Raw genomic sequence first — 20,637 nt, 5'->3', positions numbered from 1 at the left:
TATTATGCCTCCATCAGAAAGGATGGATACCCAACTTTTGTAGCAACATGGACGGGAGTGGAAAAGATATGCTGAGTGAAATAAGTCAAGCAGAGAGAGTCAATTATCATATGGTTGTGGAGCATAACAAATAACATGGAAGACATAGGGAGATGGAGAGGAGAAGGGAGTTGAGGGAAATTGGAAGGGGAGATGAACATGAGAGACTATAGACTCTGAAATACAACCTGAGGGTTTTGAAGGGGCGTGGGGTGGGAGGTTGGGGGAGCCTGGTGGTGGGTATTAGGGAGGGCACGGATTGCATGGAGCAATGGGTGTGGTGCATAAGCAAGAATTCTGTTACGCTGAAAAGAAATTAATGAAAGAAAAAAAATGAAAAGGGACTCCTTCCTCCACTGACAGACAACCCCTCCCCCACCAGGACTGGTTTGGCCTTTCAGGAAGCCAGACTGCTTCTCTGCCTTTGGGTTTCCAGAGGCACTTGTGAATGTTGACTAAATTTCTTCCTTTCTGCTTGAGAAAGTTTAACTCATTTAAACAAGCCAGTGGCTCTTGCCAGTGCCAGCTCCTGTTGTCTGTAATCAGCATCTAGCTGACAGCCCTCATTCGTACCAGATTTTTTTAATAGATTCTTAGATTTGGTTGTTTTTGCAAGATTTGGCTCTCCTCTGTTTCATGTCCACTCATTCATTCTCGTGTATATGGGGTGGGGGTGGAGGGAGAGAGTGACAGAGAGAACAGGACTGCTAAAGGACAAGGTACTATTACTTACTGATATAACACATTTCCTTTTTCCAGAAAGACACACTGAGAAGCCAAAATATCATCAGAACTGTTCTGAATGATCAAGAATTCAGACAGGAGGATTATTCTAGCATTTAATGGCTACAGTTTTGGGGGCCTTCATCCTCACCCTGCACCAGAGCCTCTCAAGGACTGACTGGCCCACAGCCTGGCTAGGCACTGCCCCATTTGTCTGGGAGTCCTTATGTCTTTGCTCTGTGGGCAGGCTGGGCTTCTTTGAGCTGGACCCATATTTTCTTTTGCTGCATTCCAGGGTGGGGCATGGAAGCCAATCTATTGCATCAAGTTGCTCCAATCCCATTTATATTAATTCAGAGAGTGATACTATATACTGGGATTTATATTTCTTGAATACATAAACAACATATATTTTTTCTGGGTCACCCTGTGCTTCTGCTGGGCCAGTGACTTCATACCTTTGAAGAAGAAGCATCCATTACTTTGGGAAGAGGAAGACAGAGGCTAGAACAAACAAGGTATTGCTCATTTTTGAACTCCAGAATAGAGTCTAAGGCCATGACCAGTCAATAGCCTAAGCTAAAATTTCATTCACTGTAATATGTGTAATAGGAAAGAAAAAAAATGATGCCAATTAACTATGACCTACCATCTATTATAAAATGTATCTCAAAATGTGCTGAAAAGGTGTGCCAGGCTTTGTTAAGAGATCAAAGGGATTTATTTGGAACTCCACAAACTGGACTTCACCTCTTAAAAGTCAGGGAGGTGGACTGAACCCATACACTGAAGACTAAGCAGAACTAGACTAGGGCGGTGGAGACTTTCTACCACACAGCTGGGCAGGGAATGTCCTGAAGCTGATGGGAAGAGCCCACAGAAATAGAAAAAGGAGAAAACAAGAGCTCAGTTCCTATAGTCACATCTGGAAGGGGGAGCAGAAACCTATGGTCAGAGGGCAGGTGGCCTCCTCCCTTTGAGGTAGCCTGGGAAGACAGCAATTTTCTCAGAGAAGCGGGGCGCAGAGTGAGACTGGCTTCTGGCTAGGCAAGGAGGATGGCACAACTGACAAGTTGCCACTGGCAGAGTGGGAAGGGCCTCCAAGAGTTCCTGACACCGGGAGAATGGAGGGACTCCAGGGGCCTCACACCTGCAACAATGGCAAGGCTCAGAGTTATCAGCACTGGCTGGCTTCATGACCCATACTGGGTGAGACCTGTCACACCAAATAGACACACAGTAGACAAAATGTAGCAGGGACCTAAGGACAGGATGGCCACCACTGACAAAGTGGAACAAGACATCTCACCAGGGCCAGATTGGGTTGGGTCCCTGTCCACAATGCCAGCATGGGAAGCAATCCTTATTGGTGTTAGAACAACCGTAGGGAGAGGACCAGGAAAAGGTCCTCTCTTTCACGGAGAAACCCTGAAAGGCTATCTACCAAGACTTACTGAGATTGAAAATAAATTGAGACTGAGACAAGACTTGTATTTGGGTAAAAACCTTGACATGGACCCAACATGCTGGAACTCCTCTATTATATTTATTCATTCAATAAATAGTTATTTCACATAGACTACATAGCAGGCAGTGTTCTTGGTACTTGGGATATATCTGGAAACTTGGGATATATCTGGAAACAAATGAGACAAAAACCCTACTCATGTGGAACTGACATTCTCTAGGGTGCAGACAGGCAATAGACAGTAAATATAATAAAGAAGGAAACTATAGCATATGAGAAAGTGAATGTGGAAAATGTGTCTGCCTCAGGAAGACTGAGCTTGAGAGCAAGACTGTGGTTAGCTACACTATATCTATTTCCCATCTGAGCCCCTACACTTACTTATCTTACACCAGCATTGCCTCTGTCAGAATAACACTTAAGGACAGAAAAATGAACACAGGGTAGAGCTTCTCCTCAAGGGACTGACCATCCAACTTGTGAGTTTCTATGGTGAGCTCCATGGGAATTATGAAGGAATTATGTCTTTTCTTCATGGAACAAATATTTACCAAGCACCCACTAAAATACAGGCCAGGCACTGGGGACTCCCACAACACACACATACAAAACACATAAAACATTTATAACACATACACAACACACACATAATATAGACACACACAACACTTTGCAACACATATGACACATGGAAAACAGTCATACAACACAGCCATACAACATACGATATACAAACACACAAACACATTTATACAACATATACCCTAAAAACATACAACAAACACAACATTCAAACACTCACATCACACATACATCGAAGTCTCTGTACTGATGTATTTTCACAAGAAGGACCATATGATGGAGATGAAGGTTGATCTAGTCAAATAAACTGGTGAAAGTTACTTATACTGAGGTGGTAACTGAAAGCTCTGAGACCTCGGGGGAAACTCCAATGGAGCTAATTCAGGACAAAGCCTTTTGTCCATCTGAGTTGCCAAAGGAGCCACTACAGAGTTCTCTGAAGGGATTTACTGCCATGAGAATGATTTCCAACTAAAATCTACCTGCACAGCCAAGAGTGAATGGTCTGCACTTACTATGTCATTCCCACTGACACTCCAAATTCTGTCCCTGCTAGACCAAGAAGGACATCTGGCACCAGGTGTACCTGACATCTTCCTCAACACCTGGGGCTTAAAAGAATGTTACAATTGCCTTGTGAGGTAGTGTCAGCGGATTTCAGTTCCAGAAGTTAATCTGATGCCATTACGTTTGAAACAATAACTTGATAACTACATACAATTTGTTTTCTAATTTTCAATAGATTAAAAGAAGTTCAAGGTGGTTTCCATGATAAATATTCCAACTTCACATGAGAGTACAAGGGGAAACTCTCCTTGGACAAAGGCATATTTTTGAAGCACTTAAGGAGCTTATGTTGTAATTAGTTATTCTTGAGTTATTGAAAAGAAGATCCAAACTAAATTCTGCATGACGTTACAGTTTTTACCATTATCCTCTAGCAAATGTTTTCTTTGCTTCCAGAGTTGTACTCTTATTTGGAGCAAAATGTATGTATATATATATATATTTTTTTTTTCTGTTCTTGCTACATTGCAAAACATTCTTTACTATGCCAGAGGACTGAGTTTGATGGAAAACCCCCAGGAAGTAGTAGCTTTGGCACTTTTTCAAAGTCTTAATAAGTAAGGATAACTCTTGAAACTCAAGTGTTTGGAACAGAGTAAATGTTTTCTGCCTTTTAGTATCCTCCACCCACAAAGGCTATTTCCGAGAAGCCCCTGTTACACATCCCCAAGGAGCCATACACACTTGGACATACATTTAAACACACAATAAGCTGCCTCAAGTGCCCAAATCAAAAGGTGAGACTCAGCTACATAAACAAATAAGCAGGGAACATGCCAGAAGAAAGTTAGGATGGAGACTCAAAGACAGCTCTTTGAGAAGACATCCAGATGGCCAACAGACACATGAAAAAGTGCTCCATATCACTCGGCATCAGGGAAATACAAATCAAAACCACAATGAGATATCACCTCACACCAGTCAGAATGGCTAAAATCAACAAGTCAGGAAATGACAGATGCTGGCGAGGATGCAGAGAAAGGGGAACCCTCCTACACTGTTGGTGGGAATGCAAGCTGGTGCAACCACTCTGGAAAACAGCATGGAGGTTCCTCAAAATGTTGAAAATAGAACTGCCCTATGACCCAGCAATTGTACTACTGGGTATTTACCCTAAAGATACAAACGTAGTGATCCAAAGGGGCACGTGCACCCGAATGTTTATAGCAGCAATGTCCACAATAGCCAAACTATGGAAAGAACCTAGATGTCCATCAACAGATGAATGGATAAAGAAGATGTGTATATATACACAATGGAATACTATGCAGCCATCAAAAGAAATGAAATCTTGCCATTTGCGACAACATGGATGGAAACATGCTTAGCAAAATAAGTCAAGCAGAAAAAGACAACTACCATATGATCTCTCTGATATGAGGTAGTGGTGATGCAACATGGGGGCTTAAGTGGGTAGGAGAAGAATAAATGAAACAAGATGGGACTGGGAGGGAGACAAACCATTAGTGACTCTTAATCTCACAAAACAAACTGAGGGTTGCTGGGGGGAGGGGGGTTGGGAGAAGGAGGGGTGGGGTTATGGACACTGGGGAGGGTATGTGCTTTGGTGAGTGCTGTGAAGTGTGTAAACCTGGCGATTCACAGACCTGTACCCCTGGGGATAAAAATATATGTTTATAAAAAATAAAAAATTTTAAAAAAAGACAGCTCTTTGAGTACAGAACTAACTGAAGAGAAATGTTGGCAGCTGTTTAATAGTCTGAGAAGTCAGAGGTAACTAACAGTAATATATGCAAACACTTGATTTTATGATATCAACAAGAGAGCCAAGCGAGAAACAACCATACATGGGGATGCCACAAACAGCATTAACCCACAGGTAAGAGAGGCCAAGATGCCTCCAGCTCTACTCTTTCCAGATGCACTACATCAGCTTCAGGGCCCCCTCTGTCACCTTGCCAGGATGGTGAAAGCACAAGTGAAGTGATTATTGTGGTAGTTACCCATGGTAGGTGCTTTGCATTGTTATTTTTGGTCCCCAAAGATAAGTGGAGAAAGTGTGATGATTTCAAGGGTAGAGTCAGGAGGTCTTCCCTTTCCAAAACTGGACATGTGGTTTGATGAGATATGGGACATTACTGTCCAATATTTAAAACCAAGATGTTAAAACTAAGAGTTTACAATATTTACTTTGTCATGTATTTAAGATTCATATGGAAATAAGGATTATCTTTTTTAAGTGATTTTTCTCCCTTTCCTATTTATCACTAGACTGGGTCAAACGTTTATTGCAATGGGATAACAAATTAACATGAGAACAGTAAGAAGAAGAAATAACAATACATAGATGTGCAAATTTTATCTAGAAAAATGTAGTGTGTGTAGTCATTAAGACAGTGTGGTATGGGCATAAAAACAGACACATAGATCAATGGAACAGAATGGAAAACCCAGACATGGATCCACAAATTTATGGTCAACTAATCAAAGCAGAAGAGAATACCCAATGGAAAAAAGACAGTCTCTTCAACAAATGGTGTTGGAAAAACTGGACAGCTACATGTAAAAGAATGAAACTGGGCCACTTTCAGATACCATAAAGAAAAATAAATTCAAAATGGATGAAAGACCTAAATATGAGCCAGGAAACCTTCAAAATCCTAGAGGAAAACATAGGCAGCAACCTCTTTGACCTCCACCATAACAACTTCTTACTAGACATATCTCAGGAGGCAAGAGAAACAAAAGTAAAAACAAAGTATTGGGATATCATCAAAATGTAAAGCTTCTGCACAGCCAAGGAAACTGTCAACAAAACCTTTCCAGCCTATGGAATGGAAGAAGATATTTGCCAGTGACATAGATGATAAAGGGTTAGTATCCAAAATATAAAAGAAATTCTCAAACTCAACATTCAAAAAATAAATAATCCAGTTTAAAAATGGACAGAAGGCTTGAATAGACATTTTCCTTGGGTAAATTGGAAGGGGAGGTGAACCATGAGAGACTATGGACTCTGAAAAACAATCTGAGGGGTTTGAAGTGGTGGGGGGGTGGGAGGTTGGGGTACCAGGTGGTGGATATTATAGAGGGCACGGATTGCATGGAGCACTGGGTGTGGTGAAAAAATAATGAATACTGTATGCTGAAAATAAATAAATTTAATTTAAAAACAAAACAAAACAAAACAAAAAAATAAGTCACGCAAAGACAAATATACGATTTCACTCATATGTGGAATTAAAGAAACAAAATAGATGAACATATGGGAAAGAAAAAAAAGGAGAGAGAGAAGCAAACCTAAGAGCCTCTTGTTTCAGAACAACCTGAGGGTTGCTGAAGGGAGGCGGGTGGGGGGATGGGCTAAATGGATGATGATATCAAGGAGGACACTTGTTATGATGAGCAGCGGGTGTTATAGGTAAGTGATGAATCACTAAATTCTGCCCCTGAAACCAATATCACACCATATGTTAACTGACTAGAATTTAAACTAAAATTTGAAATAAAAAAAAAAGAAAAGAAAAATGTAGCCTGGTCATAAACACACTAGGATTAAATAGAAATGTCTGCTAACATGATTTTCTGATTTTCCTTGTTCCTTTCAATGGGAGAAAGGGAGAGAAAAAAGCAAATTTGAAAGGTTTTCGGGACAATGACCATCCTCTTTATTTTATTTTTAATTTTTTTTTGTATCCTCCAACATGTGCAACAAGGCAAAGCACTCAGTAAATACTTTGACCCTTAAAGTCAAACTTAGAAGTCATCTCAGCTATAGGGAGAGTCATATCTACCCCCCTTCTAGGCTGATGCACTAACAGCACTTACAGACTTTATTATAAATAAAATTCCCAAAATACACTGAAGAGTATTTGGATGCAGTGAAATTAATCCAGAAACATCATTTGCAGAATGATGTGTATTGGTCATTTATTTCAAAATCTAGCTTACCTTTACATTTTATTTTTGTATTTTGAAAAGAAGACGAAGAAAAAAAGCAGTTGCCATAATTACTTAACAATCAATGTGCCCCCCAATTTGTTACATAAATACCATGCTACCTTCAAACCTCTTAATGGCCATGCCTAATCTTATTTTTTCACTGCTGAGGAATTAAATATTAACTGATTAATGTAGAAGTTAGTGTAGAAGTTCAGATTTGTACTTCCACAAATGACAAAGAACATAAAGCCTATCCCTTCAAGAACAAGGTGTCATTTGATGGAATTCTAATATTAAAATTTTAGAGAGAGACTCTTCTTGTTTATGACTTTACAAACTGTGGTTTATACTTTCAAAGTTGGGACAAATCACAGAAATTGTCTACCCCATCACCTCCATGATTCATATTCTTTCTCTCATCCACTAGATGGGTTTTTCCAAGAAGCAATATGCTTGGAAGAATCTCAAGGGAAACATACCTAATCTTTCTACATTCAGAACCTCACTGTCACTGCTTTAGACAAGTTCATGTGGGTGTAGGAGGGGTGTGGAAAGGGGGAAGTTCTTAAATTTCTTCCGCAGGAGGAACAAAGGAGGCAGTAGAAGTTAGAGAAAAGGGGATTAAAGTTTGAACCACCTGAATGCAATACATCCACCTGTCAATGTATAACTGGCCTGTGTAAACTACGTGGGCTTCTTTCTCACCTCCTCAAAACAGATGGTTAGACCAAAACACCCTTTTCTTCCAAACAATCCAGGTTCGCCGAATGAATAATACTAGGCAAGCTGCTTCTTGTCCTTTGCTTCAACGTTGGCAGTCAAAGCCTGCCATGCTGGGTCCCCCACAGACCCTGGGACAAAGCCAGATCACTGGGTTTCAGGTCCCAGAACCACCTTGCTCTCCCTGGATTCTCTTTGCGAACATTTGCCTCCTTGCCAGCTCCCCCAGAGGCTGCTTCTTTCCCTCCCCCTAAAATGTCACCCTTCCTCCTCCAGCTCAAGAGCTCCTTCCCACCCTTCCAAGTCCTTCCCCAATACTGTGTACTCCTTCCACAGGAGCCTTCTAGGGTTTCCCCACCCCTCCGACCAGGGGAAATGGGGGACTCTCTCCCGCTCCCCTGAACCCTTGGCTTCACCTCCCTGCCTCTGATGGCACTGGCAACCCCCAATTTCATTTTACAGGAGATCTTCACTCCCCTAATACTCAAATGCTTAAAGATAGGCTCTTTCTCTGACTGTAGCTTCAACTGAGCAGACGTTTACAACTTTGTTAAATAAATGACAGCGACTACAGTTACACCACTAAGGCCCACCATGTCTTAGAAAATTCAAACCACATGGGTGGGACAGAGAGAGGCTTTGATAACTTCTGTGGACAAGGTATTCTGGGAAATGGACCTAAATTCCCCCAGCAGGTAGGATTTGACAATCGCTCTGGACAGCCTTGTTCTAGCCAGCTTCTTGTTTACTCAGTAATTTACTGAATTTATGGCTGTCTCCTTCCCAGGTCAGTGGTTCCCAGCCCCGGTTACACTGGTTGCATAGTAACAACCACCTGGTGAGTTTTTTTAAATCCCTATGCTGAGACCCAGAGCAATCACATCAGAACCTCCCATGGTGGGGCCATCAGTAATTGTTTTAAAGCTCTCCAGGTGATTCCAACATGCAGCCAGGACTGATGACCGCTGGTCTAGATGGTAGAGGGTAACCCTATGCAGCAGACCTTTATTCTATTTGACAAAACTGTGTGGTTCACTAACACAGCAAAACCCATTTTTTACAGGGCCCCAGTAGACTGGCCAGGCAAAGGAAGAGACAGTTCAACCTCAGGAACACACAACAGGTTTCCCTAAAACAGTAAGCTATAATTTGGACTTCAGTTCCAGACTCAGAGAAGTACCCGTCTCCACCACCCCTTCTCCTCCCCCTACCTCAGCCCCTGTGGCATTTTTCACTTTCCTATGCACATAGTTTCTGTACACTTGTCACATTACCTTACCAGCATTCTAAGCAATTTCAATGCGGGAAAAAGAAGTTTAGAACTCCGATCTCGCAGTTAAATAAACCTCAGAATTTGAGGTTAATGATAAACACTTGAGCATGGTGAGAGATGTTGGGTGTAATTTCCCACATTACTACAATAGCAAAACTGTAACCTCCCTTTCTCCTTGTGAATCAGCTCAGGAACCCACTGTACTAATCTAGAGAAATGTTTCATCCTTGGGGGACATGTATTCAAAAGAGGTAATCATGGCAAGTTCACGCTAGATTGTTTAAATCAATGAAATCTAAGCACACATTCTATCACTGCTGATTATAACCATGTATTTTCCTTCTGGGAAAGAAATCCCATGAATCTTTACACTCCAGCTACATTATACATATATGTAAATCAATGTAACTATATAATACGTATGTATATCAATATAATGCTGTGTAAATTTCGGGTATGCAAGGTGTTAATCTGATACATCTATATATTGCAAAATGATTAGCCTGAGCTAACACCTTCAACACAACACATAATTGCCACTTCTTTTTTGTGGTGAGAACATTTAAGATCCACTCTCTTGACAACTGTCAAATATTTAATACAATATATTAGCGATAATCACTATGCTGTACCTTAGATCCTGAAAATTGTCAATCTCATAACCGGAGGTTTTTATTCTTTGATCAAAATCCCTCCACGTCCCTCGAATTTCCCCTCAGCCCCTGGTAACACCACTCTGCTCTGTTGCTCTGAGTTCAGCTTTTTTAGACTTCACATATATGCAGTTTCGTACAGTATTTGTATTTCTCTGTCTGGCTTATTTCACTTAACCTAATGCCCCAAAGCTTCATCCATGTCATTGTATATGGCAGGATTTCTTTTGTTCTCATGGCTGAATCATAACCCATTGCATATATGTGCCATATTTTCTTTATCCACTCACCTGTGGACGAATATTGAGGTCGTGTCCATACCTCATCTATTGTGAATACTGCTGCAATAAACATAGAGTGAAGATATGGCCTCAAGATCTTGTTTTAATTTCCTTTGGATACGCACCCAGAAGTGAGACTGCTGGATCATTTGGTATTCTACTTTTAATTTTTTTGAGGAACCTCCATACTACTTTTGGTAGTAACTATACCAATTTACATTCCCACCAACAGTGCATACGGCTTCCCTTTTTCTACAATCTTGCCAACACCTGTTATCAGTAACTTTTTGATATACAGATGATTCTTTAATGGAGAGATGATACTATTTTTGAAACCAGGTTTCTCCCACCTACTTCAGGCAGCATCTGTTGAATCGTTCCAGAGAAATAGTTATCAAGTTAATTTGTACTTTGCTATTATATATATTTCATTTGTATTGATTTTAGTTTAAATATTATCTACTGATCATTTCAGAGGGTAGAAAATAACCCGCACACATAATATTTTTTTAAAAATCTGAGGGTTTTGAAGGGGCGGGGGCTGGGAGGTTGGGGGAACCAAGTGGTGGGTATTAGAGAGGGCACGGATTGCATGGAGCACTGGGTGTGGTGCCAAAACAATGGATAGTGTTACGCTGAAAAAAATAAATAAATTATAAAAAAGAGTAGCTTACAGATAGCATGAGCCAATTTGGATGATAAATTCCCATCAGAGATAGAAGGAGGGAGGCTTCTTGTGAACAAACTCTGAAAAAGGTCAACACTCATGAAAACATTACTACTTCATCTACATCAGAAAAAGAGCAATTCCATACACTCGCTTTTCCCTTCTTCATCATTTCGGCACAATGCAATACAAAGAAGTTTGGGAGCCCAACAGACACAGACCCAATAGAATAACCTGATTCTATTAATCAGCTACTACCATCTTGAGAAACCACCTGCTATCTCTGGGTCTCTGTCTCCCGGGGTCCAAATCTATATAAGAAGCACAGGTAACATCAAGGGCAACAATCATGAGCAGGAGACAGATCAGGGTGGGGGTGGGGGGTGGGGGCAGGGAGGCAGCAGTGTGTTCACTGTTGTACTCCCAGGATGGAGCGACTCTAGTCAGCCTACAGCAAAGAGATCAAGAGACCAGCAAATGAAGTTACAGATAATAAAAGATCTATGAAAAGTTACCCCAGGATTTCCAGTCAAGTGCTACCCTCTCACTAACTCCGAGAATAGAATTAGAGAAACCACATCAATCTGGGGGTAGGTGCACTCATGGCTTTGGAATGTGTAGGTTTTGTGGTCCATGTTGAAATACGCTATTGGCAAAAATGACTGAGTGGCTACGGTCATCAAAAGCCAAGATGGAACTCATTGTCAGCCAAGAAGGGACACATTGTCAAGAGGTTCAACCTCTTTAGAAACAAGACGGGATAATTTATAAGCACATTCACATCCCATAATTTCCCCCTCAAACTATAGAAAGAGGCAGACATCCACAAGACACAAACATGCCATCACCTAGTTATAGAGAAATATCATTCATTCAGTGGCTCATTTGTTCATTCATTCATTCATTTCAGGAATGCCTGACAGCTTCAGACATCAAAATTGCTAAAATCCTTCCTGAAATTTTAGTTTTTAAAGCAAACCATGCCATTGTTTTGGACCAAATGAGCACAAATGTAAGAAAACCAAAAGCCTAAAAATTCAGAAATCCTAAAATATTTATTTCAGTCATGATTAACACACAGGCACATTTCAAATTTTACAATTACATCTCTGGACTTTTTTTTTTCTTTTTTTGGTAAAAACTCCTTTTGCTGCCTTTCTTACCTGTCACTCTCACTTAATAATCCCCTGCCCTACTTTGCTTTTGATTGGACAATTCTGTTTGGGTTGAGTACCTAAAATTCACCTGAGGAGTCCTTTCGTATCAGAAGCAAACCTGCCATCTTTTCCCTGGACCAGGAGAGGTTGCCTGAGCTTAAGTTAAGAAGCTGACCTCATATTCTTCCTGTTTCCTACTTCCATGTTCCTATGTCCACAGAAACCTGCATCCCTTCATGCCTTTTCCATGGGCCAAGAGATCCTGGAATCTTCATTCCAGATGCCACACACACACACACACACACATATAAATCCCCACTCTTCTCTGGCCACAAATGACGGCTTGTGCCATGGAGATGAACCTGAGTGCCCACTGTCATCAATACTCTGTCATCAATACTGTCATCAATACTCTGTCATCAAGCTGGGAGTAGGTGCATCACTACTCTGTCCCAGTCCCCTGTGTTTCTTCAAAAGATGGAAGAACTTCTTGGTTTCTAGCCTTACCATCAGGCTATGAGGCTGTGGTCCATCCACACCCCTTCTGAAGGGCCTTTCCAGCACCGCAGACTCATAAGGAAAGCAGCCCCATCAGAATGGAACCAGAGGGACCAGAGAAGCCCTCTCCCCAGGGCTCTCCCCAGACAATAAAACTTAGGAATTTGTTCCATTCTGGAGCACAGATAGCCATGGCTTCAGTGCTCAGAGGACAGTCCCACTCTGTCCCTGGCCCACTCAGTGGTCTTGAGGAAAGCTCTCAATTCTTCATCTCTAAAAGTAGAATGATAACCCTACCTTCACCTCCAGGGAAGGTTGTGGGAGAAGCTCCAGTGCCCAGAGGGCTCCCCAGCACCAAGCAGATGCTCAGGGCACACAAGTGGCCCACAATGCAAGGCCAGAACTCTCATCTAGAATCCAGAAGTGACCAGGCCCTTTTGCTATTTCTTCCCTGCCTTCCTTTTGGTTGCTGACATTTGACTCAGTCTCAAAACTAGACTGTAAGCTGCTGCTCATTTTCTAAATCTTTCTATTTTCCCTCCCACCTCCTCTTCTTCTTCCTCTTAGGGGCACTGAGCACTAGGCTTAGCCTAGCCTGGACATGCAATAATGACTTGTCAAAATAATCAGTTAATTCAGTAAGGTGTGAGATAATGAAAGAGAAAGGCCTTGGTAAACTGAGTTTTATCTCTGGGAGAGGTAGAATGTGTATTAGTGGTACGTCTCTATAGCCATGTTTAGACTAAGCTTTTGTCACTTGTCACACACAGGAATTTAAGACTAGACAAATAGTGAAGTGTAGGCTGGCACCAGCCCTCTACCAGATGTCAACCATGTCACTATCTCTTGTGCCAAATACAATGACTTCTCCCTGTAACATCCATCATCCAGGTAAGCATTTATGGTCTACGTGGGTAAGATTTTACAGACTCTGCCACCATCTTTCCAGTGGATGACTGAAGACTATCTGAAATTCAGAATAAATTCCAGCATCTTCACAGTGGCCCCAAATGCCCACAGTGATCTGCCCCCCTGCCCCTGTCTCCAAGCTCACCTCTAACCCCCCACGCACACACCTGGTCAGCCCTGTACATACCTTCTTTTGCTCCTCCAACAGGGCTCTACATTGCTGTTCTCTCTACCCTCCACCTGTGTGCCTCAGAACTCCTGCTCTTCTACCAGACTCCTACCACCAGGCTAAGGCAGATCTCAGCTCATCAGTAACCTTCTTAGCGCTGGCCTCTTTCATGGTGCTAATCACAACAGGTATAACACATGCTACTGCCCAGATGTTTTGTGTGGCCTTTGCAAGCAGCAACCAGACCACCCTCACCCACTATGGCATCCCATGGCTAGGCACCCAGCAAGGCTTCAAAAAATAATCACTGGGTAAACCAAAAGTTATGATCACAAACAGTTTTTAAAACAATCCTAATATTGCTACACACCTATTAGAATGGCCAAAATCCAGAACATCAACAACATCAAATGTTGGCGAGGATATGGAGCTACAGGAACTCTCATTCATCACAGGTAGGAATGCAGCATGGCACAACCACTTTGGAAGACAGTTGGTTTCTTGCGAAACTAAAAACAGACCTACCACACAATCCAGAAATTGTGCCCCTTGGTATTTACATAAAAGAGCTGAAAATTACATCCACACAAGAACCTGAACATAGCTATTCATAGGAGCTTTATTCATAATTGCCCAAACTTGGAAGCAACCAACATATTATTGAGTAGATTCATGGATAAATAAACCGTGTACATCCAGATGGTGGAATATTATTTAGTGTTAAAAAGAAATGAACCATCAAGCCATGAAAAGTCATGGAGGAGAAACTTAAACGCATTCTACAAAATAAAAGAAGCCAGGCTGAAAAGACTTACACTGCTTGATTCTAACCATATGGCATTCTGCATAAGACAAAACTATGAAGACAGTAAAAAGATCAGTAGTTGCCAGGGTTTTCAGCTGGTGTGGGAAGAATGAATAGGTACAGCACAGAGGACATTTAGGGCAATAAAAAACTCTGTATGATATCATAATGATGTATGCATGTTATTATATACTTGTCTAAACCCATAAACGGCACAACACTGAGAAAGAACCCTACTATCAACCATGGACTTTGGGTGATAAGGATGTGTCAGTGTTGGTCTATCAACTGTAACTAATGTTGGGGAGCATGTTGACAATGGAGGGAAGAACTTATATGTGAAAACTCTATACCTTCCCCTCAAATCTGCTGTGAACCTAAAACTGCTGTCAAAACATAAAGCCTAAATAAAGAAATCTCCATGATGAAATGAGATATGAAAATTTAAAAAGCACACCGACTTAACTTCTTCCCCCAAAAGACCATAAAAGTCAAATAAGAACCAGTTGGCTAGCATACTGTGTTGACAAGAGCATGGGGAAACATGCTCTCAAACATTCCCAGAAGTATTATCTATTATAATCAGGTGGGAGGTGGATGGGCAGTTTTGAAATACATATCAAAATCACAAATGCCCAAGTCTTTGACTTGCAATCCCACTTCTAGGATTTGAGCCAATAAACACGTTTGTGTGCACTTCTGCAAAATGACACAGGTGAGGCTGTTATTCATTGCAACACTGGTTGTAATAGCAAAATATTACAAACAACTTAAAAGTCCACTGAAAGTTTAAAAATACATCTTGTTAAATGCAGATATGGAACAGGGTGCAGAAGAGTATAAACCATTAGGGTGTGTGATGGCTTATTTTAGGAGTCTATTTGCCTGAGCTGGTGTGTGTCTATGAAGGGATTTCTGGATGAAACAGGCCTTTGAGCTGAGTAAAGCAGGCATCATCCAATCCCTTGAAGGTTGAAATAAAACAAAGAGGTAGAGAAAGGTTCAATTCACTCTTCATGACTACTTGAGCAGAGACATGTATTTTCTTTTTGTGTTCCTGGTTCTCATGCCTTCAGATCTGGATTAGAATCCACACCTTTAGCTCTACAGCTCCCAAGCCTTGGAACTGGGCCACCTCCTTTCCTGGGTCTATAGCTTGTAGACAACAGACAATGGGACTTCTCAACCCCCATAACCACATAAGCCAATATTTTATAATCTCTTCTCTCTCTCTCTCTTTCTCAAAATAGCCCAATGATATGCCTGATTTTACATATAAAACCAATAGGAGATTGATGTATCTATTTCCTGTTGGTCCTATTTCTCTGGAGAACCCAAATACAGGGTAGAAAAGGTAGAAAAAATTATTAACAGTTACTCAGCTACTTGTTGGTGGAAAGAGATGTCTACTGGTTGGGAAAGAGATGTCTGAGAAGAAGGGAGAGGAAAGATTTCACTGAATAACCTTTTACATGCTATTTGTTGATAAAATAATTTTTTTAAAGTAAGCTCCATGCCCAGTGTGGAGCCCAACATAGGGCTTGAACTTACCATGCTGAGATCAAGAGTCAGATGCTTAACCAACTGAGCCACCCAGGCTCCCCTTGTTGAAAAATATTTTTAAGTTTCAAAATCTTACTGAAAAGTTTAATAGAAAATTTTGTAAAATACTATTTTAAATTACATTCTCATACTCATCTTCTAATTGGAAAACTAAACAAAAAGAAGATAGGTAAGCTTCCCAGGCGAAAACGGAGCCAGTCCCCTCTCCTAAGCTAGAACTTGCCTTACTCTGTCCCATCTTCCTTGGAGACATTCTTTGAACAATATTGGTGTAGAACTGGGTGCTTGGTGGTTGAAACCTGTAAGGAAAGTGTCCCTGCATATTGAATACTCAATGCGTCTAGAATGAAGTAATAAATTGGATGATCCTGCCAGGGAATGTTGGCCTGAAAATCAACTTCAGGTACCCTTTAATAATGGCCCATATAGATTCAGAGAGACCAAGGCAGGGCACCCCCACCTCCCCACAATTCCGAAGTGAGGGGCTGCATTGACTGAGTTTCTAGGCCTAGCACCTCCAAATATAGAAATGGACTCAGCACTTTTGGATGAAGAACCAAGCACATCAGCACTCAACCGTCCAGACCAGTGCAGCACATAGGCTAGGAAGTTTAATACACTTGATATAGATTGATGGGCTTCGCTAATCCCTAGCTCATCTCATCACCTCTTGCCACTTACTGAGCTTCTCAGAGTCTCAGTTGGTTTTGTCCTTGAGCAGGTATAATGATAACCAGTCTTGCAAGACTGTGAACAGATTAGACATAAGAACTTATATCAGCATGTGTTCTTTGGTGGGAACTCAATGAATGGTGACTATATACTCAAGTGAACAGCACAAACATCATCAGTTGTCCCAAACCTACGTGCCATTGTCTCTAGAATTCACTCAAACCTACCCTCACCAACCTGTGGACTCTAAGTAAGACTGCATGGTGAATCCCAGCTGTGCACCGACTACTGGTGTGACTTTGCAAACATCACTTCTCTGCACTTCAGTTTCTTAATCTGCAAAATAAGATCGTAACAATGACTACCTCACACATGAGGCACTTAGAACCACATCTCACATATAGTCAAGTGCTCTATTAAGTATTAGCCATCATTATTATTTATTTGGCACCAAGTTCACATCATTGCTAAGCATCAGTTTGGTTCTGATTCAACAACGTAGCACTGAGCTGGGGGTCAGAATGAAACACTGTAACACATATCATATTCATACCAAGTCCATGAGACTTACACTCACAAGTCTATGATCTCCATTTTCCTGGTTCTACCCTTGGCTTGTATTCATTTGCTTAATATCCATTAAGAGCTTTAAATGTTCACTCAATTAAAATGGAAACCAGCCCAAATGAAATTAAATAAATCAATTTGCCACAGAAAATCTCCATTTTCAAAATCTTCTGTGATTCCTTTTTAAGAAATTCCTTTCCATGAAGAATTAGGTAACAATGTTCTCAGCTCCCTTCTGTGGACTCATTCAAGAAACATTCATTGAGCCCCCCTCGGTATCAGACCCGAACGGGGCCCTGGAGAGAGCAACACAAATAAAACAGGTCCCACCTTTGAGAAGGGGAACTGAGCAAAGCAAGTGGTCAACAACAACACAATAAAGAAGAAGGTGTGCTGTCCTGCACGCAAGTGAGATAAGTAAGCAACAAAATAGAAGCCATCTTCAATCTAAAATATCTCCATGTACTGCTAGAACATACCGAATACTAGGGCTGACTCCAAGAACTAAGAAATATGTTGCAACACACACACACACACACACACACACACACAGTTTCTAAGTCTAGAATTAGAACACATTGTCAAAATTTCAGCATGCAGTTCTCCAAACACGACATACTTTATAAGGTGAGAATATAAATAAGCTTCGTAAGAACAAGCAATCACAATTGTACTGTTTCATATTTTTCACTTTTTTTCTGTTCCCAGTACAATTGTGTAGTGGGATGAAACGTCAATCCTTATCTTCAAATTTTATAGACAAAAAGGAAAAAAATTCATAAAGACTGATTTTTGTCCTGGGTTGTTCAAATGGCAGAAAGAGCAAAAGCATTTGATTCCCCACACTCTCAGCAGGCCTGCTGAGCGACATCAAATGAGGTCAAAGTCCCCAGAAATTAGGTTGGCATAAGTTACTGTAAGAAATGATTGCTTTGATGTACACAACCAAAAAAGACAAGAATCTGAACCCAAAGAGGGCAGAATAAGAAGTGGAAAAGTTCTGCAAAGGGTTCCCTTAAAACAAATCAAGACAACAAAACAGGCTTTGCCAGTTATCAGATTAGCACATTTATTTAAATAAAAAAGTCAAAACCCAATGTTGGTGAAAGTGTAGTAAAATGGTATTCATGCAGTGCTGGAGGGAGTGTAAATTAATAGCACTTTCCTAGATTAAGTCTAGTGGCATGGATCAAGAGCTTCAAAAATGCTCATGCCCTTTGACCCTATTCCCTCTGGAAATCTAGTCCAAGGAAATAAACAAGAAGAGACACAACATTTTCATTTTAAGTACATTAGTTTTGTAATGCTGATAATAGAAAACAAAACACGCCAATATCTACCAACATGACTTAATAAATTGTATAATGTGATCAAACAACTTTTGTAGAAAGAAATTGGTGTTTCTCTCACGATGATAGGTTTTTAATCTTCCATCTTATTTATTGATCTATATGTCCTTTATTTTATTTCTGACAGTGAGGATATGCTAATCCTATCAGTTTCGCAAGGGATGTTTTGGAAGTGAATTTCAGCCATTCCTCCAGCTTGTCCGGCAAGGTTTTCTCCTAAGTAAGGGAGCAGGCATGTGCCCAGAAGGTGTTGGGGGAAAGAAAATGAGCAGCCATCTGCTGACTTGAGAAAGGCAATAAGCATCTCTTTAAATTCATCACCAGAATTAAGAAGATTAAATTCATCTCAAGAAGTGCTCCCTGCTCCTTGTGGGCAGCCTTATCTACTTACTTTCCCCCAAGAGATCCACACATTTCCAGAGAGCACAACCCTTCCCTTGGCCTCCAGCACAAGCGGTGATCCCCAGAGGCCCGTAGGTGAATAGCGGGATTCACAGACCAGCTGCACCATCTGAAAACATCCCTCCCTAACCCAGCTCCCCAGCCCTCTTCACCATAGTGCCAATGAGCATTTTGCAAAAAAGTTAGGAGTTGTCAATTGAATTGAATTAAATTGAATAGTAAAGCTCATTTTGCTTTCCTTTTTGTGTTCTCATTTCCTATCTTTAATCTTCCAGATTCTCTCCCATTTTCTTGTTCTTTCCCACAGAAACGCTACTCATAGGATTATGGAAGTCAGGCCCATCCAATAAAGAAATACCGGACAATCATCTCTTCCGAGTTCTCCCTACAGCTCTGGGAGTAATATTTGTAAAGCCTCAGGAATGACATTTTAAGCCTTCACTGGAAGAAGCACATAAAAGCCTTGCTAGTACAACACGTTATAACTTTAAATGCAACCAATGCGTGTCTGTTAATAGTAAGGCAATCCTTCGGTCAAACATCGGGCCAGATTGTGCCCCTCTCAAACAGACAAAGCTTAATGCGAATGGATCAATTTGCATTCTAACATTCTAATTCAAACATCAGCAACATTTTAAAATTTATAATTTTTATAATATATTATAATTTATATATATTAATTATAATTAATATTATAATTTTATAATACCCTTCACTTAAACTTCACGATTTACCAAACGTCATGCCACTATTTATGGCTCTTAAGTAGTATATAGTTATAAAATATATTTCCCATATCTTTCATAGTTAATCTTCCATAGAGTAAAACATACATTATCATAGTTGATCTTTTAATATGACTCCCAGACACATCTTAAGGTTAAATGTGCCTACAGAGCCACATAATTTCAAGAAATTCTTAAAATCCTGTTTTCAACAAACAGCATCACATGATCAGTTTTATCAAAGTCCGTTTCTCCCTCCTAAATCTTTCATCGGTGTAGAAATATGCAAAAAGAAAACGAGGAGGAAATAGGGGAACAAAAACCAGAAGTGCAATTAATCATCTTACCATCTCCTTTCTTCATCTTGGGGACATTTGGAGATGGCTGGCCTCGTAGGAGGCGGTGACTTGGAGGGTAAGTCCACAGCAGTTTCTTCCCCCCAATAAGTCAGCTGAGTTGACGTTGGTTCTTAAAAGCAAAAGTGAATTCTGAAGACAGCCCTGGAAAGACTTGCTAATTCCTCTTTTCTTTTTCCAAACAGCTTTGGATCTGGTCTGCGCAGCACGAGAGTGTCCCTCCCGTCTTGCCAGGCGACCCAGTTTTGCCGCAGCTCAAAGGAGACTCTGAGTGACGTGTGTATCAGAGCCTATGGGGGCTTTAATCCTCAGCAGTGACACATGCGGGGAGCTATGAACAGGAAACTCAGAGCTGGGCAGACAGCCAGAATCATTCCGAAAACGTGCCAAACCCTTACGAAATACCAACACACTTTACCGCACACTCGCATCGAAATGCTTCACAATCCTGTGTCTCTCTCCCCATGTGACTTTGTGTTAGACCTAGACAAGGCTTACCAGCATGTCCAGCCCAGCAGGGGTCCCATCAGCCGATGGGTCAAGGCCAGGACTAGGGACTCATACCCTCTCCCTCGGCTGCCAGCCTCCC

At 41.1% G+C, this 20,637-nt stretch overlaps 1 protein-coding gene across 3 annotated transcripts in view; it reads right to left on the bottom strand.

Annotated features, from left to right (window-relative positions):
• The window catches only part of IL1R1 (interleukin 1 receptor type 1), a 73,237-nt gene extending 52,898 nt beyond the window's left edge, over positions 1-20,339 (bottom strand). For 2 of the 3 annotated variants that reach the window (XM_044263743.1, XM_044263746.1), the window contains exons 1-2: positions 20,040-20,339; positions 16,887-16,985 (exon numbers count right to left, since the gene is read on the bottom strand). The gene's annotated coding sequence lies outside the window, so the exon portion shown is untranslated. The remainder of the gene's footprint in view (positions 1-16,886; positions 16,986-20,039) is intronic. The other variant, XM_044263744.1, reaches the window with a different exon arrangement.
• Between the last annotated feature and the right edge of the window lie 298 nt (positions 20,340-20,637).

Source organism: Neovison vison, chromosome 8 (genome assembly GCF_020171115.1).
Source record: "Neovison vison isolate M4711 chromosome 8, ASM_NN_V1, whole genome shotgun sequence".
Lineage (NCBI taxonomy): Eukaryota > Metazoa > Chordata > Mammalia > Carnivora > Mustelidae > Neogale > Neogale vison.
This window is presented reverse-complemented; position numbering and strand designations above follow the sequence as displayed.